The sequence below is a fragment of the Aquila chrysaetos genome, chromosome 4 (genome assembly GCF_900496995.4).
Source record: "Aquila chrysaetos chrysaetos chromosome 4, bAquChr1.4, whole genome shotgun sequence".
Classification (NCBI taxonomy): Eukaryota; Metazoa; Chordata; class Aves; order Accipitriformes; family Accipitridae; genus Aquila; species Aquila chrysaetos.
In genome coordinates, this window is record NC_044007.1 from 57350996 (window position 1) to 57358588 (window position 7593).

General features: G+C 44.1%; 1 long non-coding RNA gene across 1 annotated transcript; it reads left to right on the forward strand.

The window, feature by feature from the left end:
* The first annotated feature begins 905 nt into the window (after nt 1-905).
* Nucleotides 906-6716, forward strand: LOC115340870. Its single transcript, XR_003923240.2, has 3 exons — nt 906-947; nt 3107-3193; nt 6492-6716. It is a non-coding gene; the product is annotated as an uncharacterized LOC115340870 (long non-coding RNA).
* Nucleotides 6717-7593: the final 877 nt, after the last annotated feature.

Consider the following 7593-nt stretch of genomic DNA (forward strand, 5'->3'; position numbering starts at 1 on the left):
AAGCAAGTTTAAATATCAACTCAACTGGATTCAGTTGCCTCTGAAGCAGAAATTCTGTGTAGCCCTCACTGGTTGCTGGAGTAAAGTGGTTGTAAGCAAAATCTGGATAAAATTTTTTGAATCTATTTTTCCTTTAACTGAGGCCTACATTCATTTAAAGACATGTTATCTTGTTGGAAAGATATTGATGGATGCTCTCTCCTGGTACTTGTCTCTTGTTCTTTTTGTCTCACCTCTTAAATTGGTATCATTTCTAGGTGGCTAGTGCTGGGAAGTGCTGAAATACAGGAATACTCCAACCTAAACACGTGTGAGTAAATAATGACCACACAATTCTCGCATCCAAAAAAGAATCTAAATTAGGTTGGCACCTAAAAGAGTCCAGGGCTCTCAGTTTCAGGCATCAACATGAAGCTGTTTCACTTCAGCTACTGACCTCCCCTGTGTAGGCCATGGTGGAGCTCTTTGGGAATCATCAAGTTCAGCCAGGACTGAGCCTCTCTCTTTTGCAGAGAAATATCCATTAGCAGCTTTGAGAGTATGTGCATGCATGTTGTCAGTGTAGCATCCCTACTGCTGTCATCTGGATCTTGGCCAGGCTGGGCAGGGCAGGATAGAGCCCTTGGTGGTGGTGGTGGCTTAGGAAATCACAAGCTCTCTGAAGGACTGATTCCAGACCTGGAGTCTGGCCCTTCCTCTGGGAGCTTTGGGCCATGCTCAGATCCCCATCATAGCACCTTGCCCTGCGCTGTGTGGATGTAAAAAGCATTGGAGATATTAGCCCTACTCAGGATGGGTTTTTAAATGTGCTTTGTTGATATAAATGTCAATAGGGAAGTAGCCACTGCCATCCTGGTTTCTCAGCAGTCGTGGGTTAAACTGATGGTGATTTGTATTCTCCCTCCCAAGCCAACTCTCTATCACTTCATAAGGTGAGTAATAAAGAGGTAGATGGAAGATACTTCATCCAAATTGCAATATTTCTCATCAGATGAATCTGTGCTCTGCACTGACCCATCTTATTCTGAGAGCTTGTTATTTTATAATATTGCTTAATAAGATACAGATCGGGAGTCTGGCACGTGTCATGTCCCCCACTCCCTTGTTGTGTTTTGAGAGCAGGGCAGTCCCCCTTCTCTAAGGACTCAGCAGGTCATGCTGTGGTAGCCTCACTAAGTAGTGGGGACACTCCCTTGGGAGAAGAGTTCTGGTCCAGGTACTGCTTGTGCCTTCACCTACTGGCAGCTGGAAGCAAAATGACAGTTTACTTCTATTTGGAAAGTGCTTTAAGAAGCACTCAAAGTTGTGTAGAAAATCAAACCGCTCATTGCCATCAAGCAGCACATCTAATTTAATTGAAAATTTGCTGGAGTATTACCAGAAAGACTGGCCAAATTATCAAATTCCTGGTTCGTGGGAAATTCTGACATTTGGTTTTGTTCTGATTTGGAACGAAACCAGTTATTTCGAAATTACCCACAAAAGAGAAGTTTATAAGGAAAAAATAGGAATAGGAAACAATGACGCATGGTATTTCCAAAATAAAATATGCTTCCCAGGACGTGCTTCTTTCCAGCCTCACTGCTGCCTCTTACGGAGCAGCACGTCGAGCCAAGGCTGGGGCTGGGAGCTTACACTTTGGGACTGCTGACTTCAGCCAGGTCTCCCAGCATTACCAGGCTCCCAGTCTGATGGCAGTGCGCCTGCGATCCCTGTGTCCCAAGCAGCCCACCAGGGTAGCTGGTAGGAAGCCAGGCAGTTTTCCAGTGGAAAACTACCTGTGGTTTGATATTGGTTCATTGAAACAGATATGTTTTAATATGAAACTTTCTGGCTCTGACGAATCAGTGTTTTCCAGTGAAATGACATGTCATCAGAAATCTCATGACCAGCTCTAATTGCCACTTTGATGACCGGAATCTTTATTGACCAGAGTCCCATAACTTCCTGGCAATCACCAAAGAGCTTGAGCAGAAAAAAAGCAAACAAAAAAAGCATATTTCGTTTTGTACTCAATAGCTGTGAAATTTGCAAGGCCATTTCTGGGCAAGTGTGTTATGAAGAAAGTTCCTGCCTTCAGGCAGCAATGCTGGGTACACACACCCCTCCATTTCAACCTTATCACTGCTGCATTAGCTTACAACCGCCTGAGAAACATGGCGTTCCTACCTCTGAGAAGACAATGGCCCCATTGCCCAATGAGGGACATTGTCCAGGTCTAATTAGAAACAGGAACTCACTCACTAGAGCGCTATTTATTCTTGTTCTTACAGCCCAAGATTTCAATAGTCTTTTTTCATTGTTTGTATTGTTATAATAGAGAAGGCTGTTTATTGATTTTTCTACTATATGAGTGTTGGTATACACAGAGACTTCCCACTCCTAATGAAACGGAGACTCCTAAAACAATAATAAAAAATAACAACAACCTCACTCAAGAGTGAAATAATTGTGGCCAGAATCGTACTTCAATGAAAACGTTCCCCCTTCTGAATGTGCCGCCAGAGACTTTCTGTGGTCTGACAGTGGCCCGCAGTCTCTGTGGTCGGGAGAGGACTTCTCTCCCTAGGCAGCAGAGTGCCTGGGCCCTTGCTGGGGCTGCTCCTGGATGGATTCTCCCCTCTGAGAGCCAAATTTCTCCCTTGCTCTAAGCTCAGCTCCACTTTGGGCAGCAGTCGGTGTGGGTAGGTGGGGCAGAGGCAGGCTGGCAGCGGTGGTGGCTGGGCCCCCTGCCTGGACTCCTGTGGCTCTGCGGACTGGTGGTGCTGCAGAAGGAACACTGAATGGGAAGGACTACAGAGAGAATTGTATGGGTACAAACCCAGTTTCTGTTTCCAGAAGCATAAAGTTTTTCCTCCTGATTTTTATTGGAGATCTAGAAGCATGAATTCACAGAAATTTGGGAGCAACTGATACCTTTTCTTTTTCCCAGGTTTTGCTCTTCCAGTTTCCTTGCTTCCTCCCTTGCTTTCCAGATTAAAAACTGACTTCACACTCAAATCTGAAACAATCCATCTCCAGATCTGACCTCGTTGGATGAAACTTGTGTCTCAGGAGAACATCTCAATCTTTTGCCAGTATGTCTAATGCCACTTTTCTGTTCCAGAAATGTTGGCATCGGCCAAGACTTCTTTCTAAACCTCTTCTTAGGAGTTGCAAATGCTCAGGGCTGAAGACCACTTGCTAGATACAGGTCAGTACTGAAAACAGCTTGCAACCGTGTTATTTTCCAAGGAGCTCATCAAGACAAGAACATAAGAAGCAAAATTCCTCTTACAGTGCCCAGCAGTAGCCTCAGCATTTTGGCAAGGATATGTACAGACCACAGTAGCACAACGTAGCAGTGTGTGAGGGCAGATTTGTTACTGGAATTAGTCTAATAACAGCAGTAAAAATGGTCAAGTCACTCTGCTTTGTAGTCATCTTGCTTCCAGTACCCCAAAAGTCTCTCACACGTCTATAACATAGCTCAGTGTTCAGGGAGGTGTTGCTTCATCTAACCAACCTTTGTGTGGGTGTGGGGTGAAGTGGCAGTGCAGCTCCGTCTCTCCTATGCCTCCTCTGGAGTACCTGTTTCCCCAATAGGAAGGCATCTGATTTGTGTTTCTCTCAGAGAGGAGATCCTTTGCTAGCTTTCTCTGTTCGGCAAGGACTAGACCCAAACTAAATCTCACTGAAGCTAGCTCTTGTTATTTTATCTTGAGGGGACTTTTCAGCAGCAGCTTATAAATCCAGGTTTAGAATTTGTGCAGTCAAATGCCCATTTGGCTAACGTGTAAAAAGTTGTTTTCCTAACTCTAACAGGGTGATTGTCACATCCACAAAAGCCCTGCTAAACTCCCACTGAGTAGGAACCAGGTACCTGAAGGCGCCTTGCAGATCTGGCCTTTACTGCCATGATTCAGTGGCAAAAAAAGCTCAAGGTCCTATGGAATAAGGTGCAAAGCAATGGTTGTCAACTTGTGTTTAACTTTGAATGTTACTGCAAAACCTGATGAACCAGAAATAACCCTTAAGAAAGGGTTGGTATGGTTTAATTTGAATTGCTTAAGATTGTTTAGGATTATAGTCTCTATCTCCATTTCTGTAGATAAAAGTCCTGACAATAACAAGGTTATTGTTAACTCTACTGGAAAGTATAGTGCCTTCTATATATGTATGTGCTGGGATTGGTGTATCTGTGTAAGGCTGACAGTCGTCCTGATTTCTGGAGACTAGAAGGATGGTGTATGTTACATCAGCTGTGTGCAGTCAGTTGGTTGCATTGTCCATCACTGTTTTATTAATCCAGGCCAAAATGGGCTGGAGAGAACCTAAAAACTCCCATGTATGTAAATGAGCTTTAGGTTGGTGTGGTGGGTTGACCCTGGCTGGAGGCCAGGTGCCCACCAAAGCCGCTCTATCACTCCCCTCCTCAGCTGGACAGGGGAGAGAAAATATAATGAAAGGTTCATGGGTCGAGATAAGGACAGGGGGAGGTCACTCCGCAGTTACTGTCATGGGCAAAACAGACTTCACTTCGGGAAAATTAATTTAATTTACTACCAGTCAAATCAGAGTAGGGTAATAAGAAATAAAACCCAACCTTAGAACACCTTCCCGCCAGCCCTCCCTCCTTCCCGCCTCAACCCCACTCCCGGTTCTCTCCACCTCCTCCCCCCGGCGGCGCAGGGGAACAGGGGATGGGGGTTGGGGTCAGCTCGCCACACCTGGTCTCTGCCGCTCCTTCCTCCTCAGGGGGAGGAGGACTCCGCACTCGGCCCCTGCTCCACCGGGGGGTCCCTCCCACGGGAGTCGGTCCTCCACGAACCTCTCCAACGTGAGTCCTTTCCGCGGGCTGCAGTTCTTCATTGACTGCTCTAGTGTGAGTCCCTTCTATGGGGTGCAGTCCTTCAGGCACAGACTGCTCCAGCATTGGTCCCCCCACGGGGTCACAAGTCCTGCCAGCAAACCTGCTTCTCAGATGGGGTCAATACATGGTGTGGGATGTCAGATTTGTTAGATTGTTTAGAAACAATCCTTTTTCCTTTTAATCTAGAAAAGCCATCCATAATGAGTTGCAGGATTGTGCTATATGTCTTGGGAAAACAAAATGGCCCTTTAAAGAGGGATTCACTGACAAGCGCTGAAAGTCTTGGGTTCACTCTATGGAAACAGTCAGACTGATTCTCTGCTCAGAAGTTAATTGGTATAAATGATAGAGGAACCAGCCTCTTTCCTTGGCCTCATATTTCCAAATATCACCTGGAGCCAAATCGAGACACTGCACAACGGGTGTTTAAACACACTTGTCCCTATTCCTCGCCTTGCTAGAAGCAATGTCTGGAATACAGGTTGTAAATCAGGTCCTACAGTGATTGATCCATGTGCCAGCAACTGAAGCGTAAAAATAGCAGTATGGTTGAAAGGACATAAAAAAAGGGAAAACAGACCATTATTATTTCTGAGCTCAAGGGAAAGAGCCGTTGAATCTGACATGCTGGCCAAGTCTGAGTAGCCCTGGCCTGTCTAAAAAGCACAGACAACTGCTTTGCTCCCTCCTCTGCAGCTGTGTGCCCTCTGTAAACAAGAAGCCGGCCCCATTTTCTGGCCTGTGAACCTGGCACCCAGAGGTCTGATTCCTTTCAGGAACTTCTCTCGAACCTCTTTGTGTGCTCTAAATCAACTCCTGCATTTCTCTGGCTGTGGAATAGCATATTGGCAGAGCAAATTGCATCTTTGCTCTCTCTGATGCCTTCATAAAAGCTGCTGACATGCCAGCCATATATTTGAAGCACTTTTCCCCCCTTATCTTTTGCTGGGGGGAACACTTCTGTGGATTGCATAGTATTACTAGATGTAGAAAATTCATAGCTTAACTATTCTGACAGCTTAATTGGGAGTCAGAAGGTTCTGTCCTGTTAATGTTAAATAACAAGAACTGCTGCTCAAACAGGAAAGAGCTACAATAGGATAGCAATATTTTCATTAAAATAAATAAGTGATCATAAAGATAGGAATGGAAAACCTGTTGCTTATATTTACACATTTATCCACCATTATTTTATTACAAAGGAGCACAGTGTAGAACCGAAACAACAAGAAAGACTCTTCAGACTCAAATTGTCTTTAGATATTGTCCATATACTTAAAATAATCTTCTGGTATGGATGAGCATGAGTAATGAAATCGCTTGGTAACCCTTACTGTCTGCACTGAACGTAGCTGTTTCCTTCCCAGGAGACAGTTTCACCATTTCCTTTCTTTTGCTGTATATGCCTGGAAAACCCTGGTAAACCTCCTCGCCTCTGTAACACTCACACGTGCACACATAGACACATGCATGCATGCACACACATACAGGGTCTATTTTATATATATAAAGTATCGAGGGATTTGTTATCACAGGATTTTGTCGTTACTCAGATGGCTCTGTTGCTGTTCAGCTCACCTTTAAAAGGATGAAAAATGCTTTTGTTTCTGAGTATGATATAGTCCTCATTTAATTACAGACATCAGCAAGCTTTCTGATCTTCCTCTTCCTTTATGCTGCTTCAGAAGCTCAAAAAGATCCTGATGCTTCTTGAAGGAATCAAATAAGAATTCCCACTCTTGTGATTTGTTGATTTCTTAAGATTTCTACTTTCCCCACATCTGTTTTGTACCTGCTATTCCTTCTCTAACTGCTCTGAGACAGATTTAGCCTTCTGTCCCTCACTTCAAAGGCATTTTTGTGCTGTATGTTGCCACCACCAATACTTTGTTGCCAGACTTTTTGGTCACTTCTTATTCTTGGAAAAGTGCATTAGTATTCAACAAGACCTAATAATGGTTTGTGTGGTGCCCTCAGTTTCTCAGCAAAAACTTCTCTTGAATGGCTTGAAAATTTCTGGTGAAAGTCAGTCTCCATATTAATTAAAATAATCCTCAGCAAGGCAAAAATTAAGGCAATTATCAAATACATAAAAATGTTAGTACCCAAGCCTTTGTACATGCCTATCAGCATTAGTATAATAAACCCCACGTCTTGAGTAACATACTACTCAAAGTATGACAAAAATCTACAGTATTTTTATAGGCTTCTTCATTTGCTGAAAACATGGGTCTTTTCTGACACACTTCAAAGAAATTTTAATGTGGCATGGACACTTAGTTCGATTTAGGAGCAGCTTGCTTCGGTTTATTTTAAACCCATTCAGCCTTGGGCCTGAGATACTCAGTCACATCACAGCCATTCAATAAGCTGCCTTTCAGTGGCTGAGTCTGCAGTGAGGCTGAGTCAAGCTGAAAGAGGATCAGGCCTGCCTTTGCTCTGCAGTACGCAAATGCATTTTGATAGTTACACCAGCTTGCATCTTGAAGGGAAAGAGAGTGGTAAGAAGACTGTGTGTCTAAAGGCACAGCAATATGCCTTTGCTGTGGTCCAGGTTAAGAGAGAACTTTTCCCTGTGTTCCTATAGTCATCTCCATTGCTGTCCATCCCCTCACCTTGCAGCCTATGTAACTTGTTCTCTTGTTGCTCTGAAATGGGTTCTGTAAAATGATGTGATCTGGAGATGGCTTTGCCCTCAACACACACTTTTAATCCACCTCAGATGATCAGCAGCTGGAGCC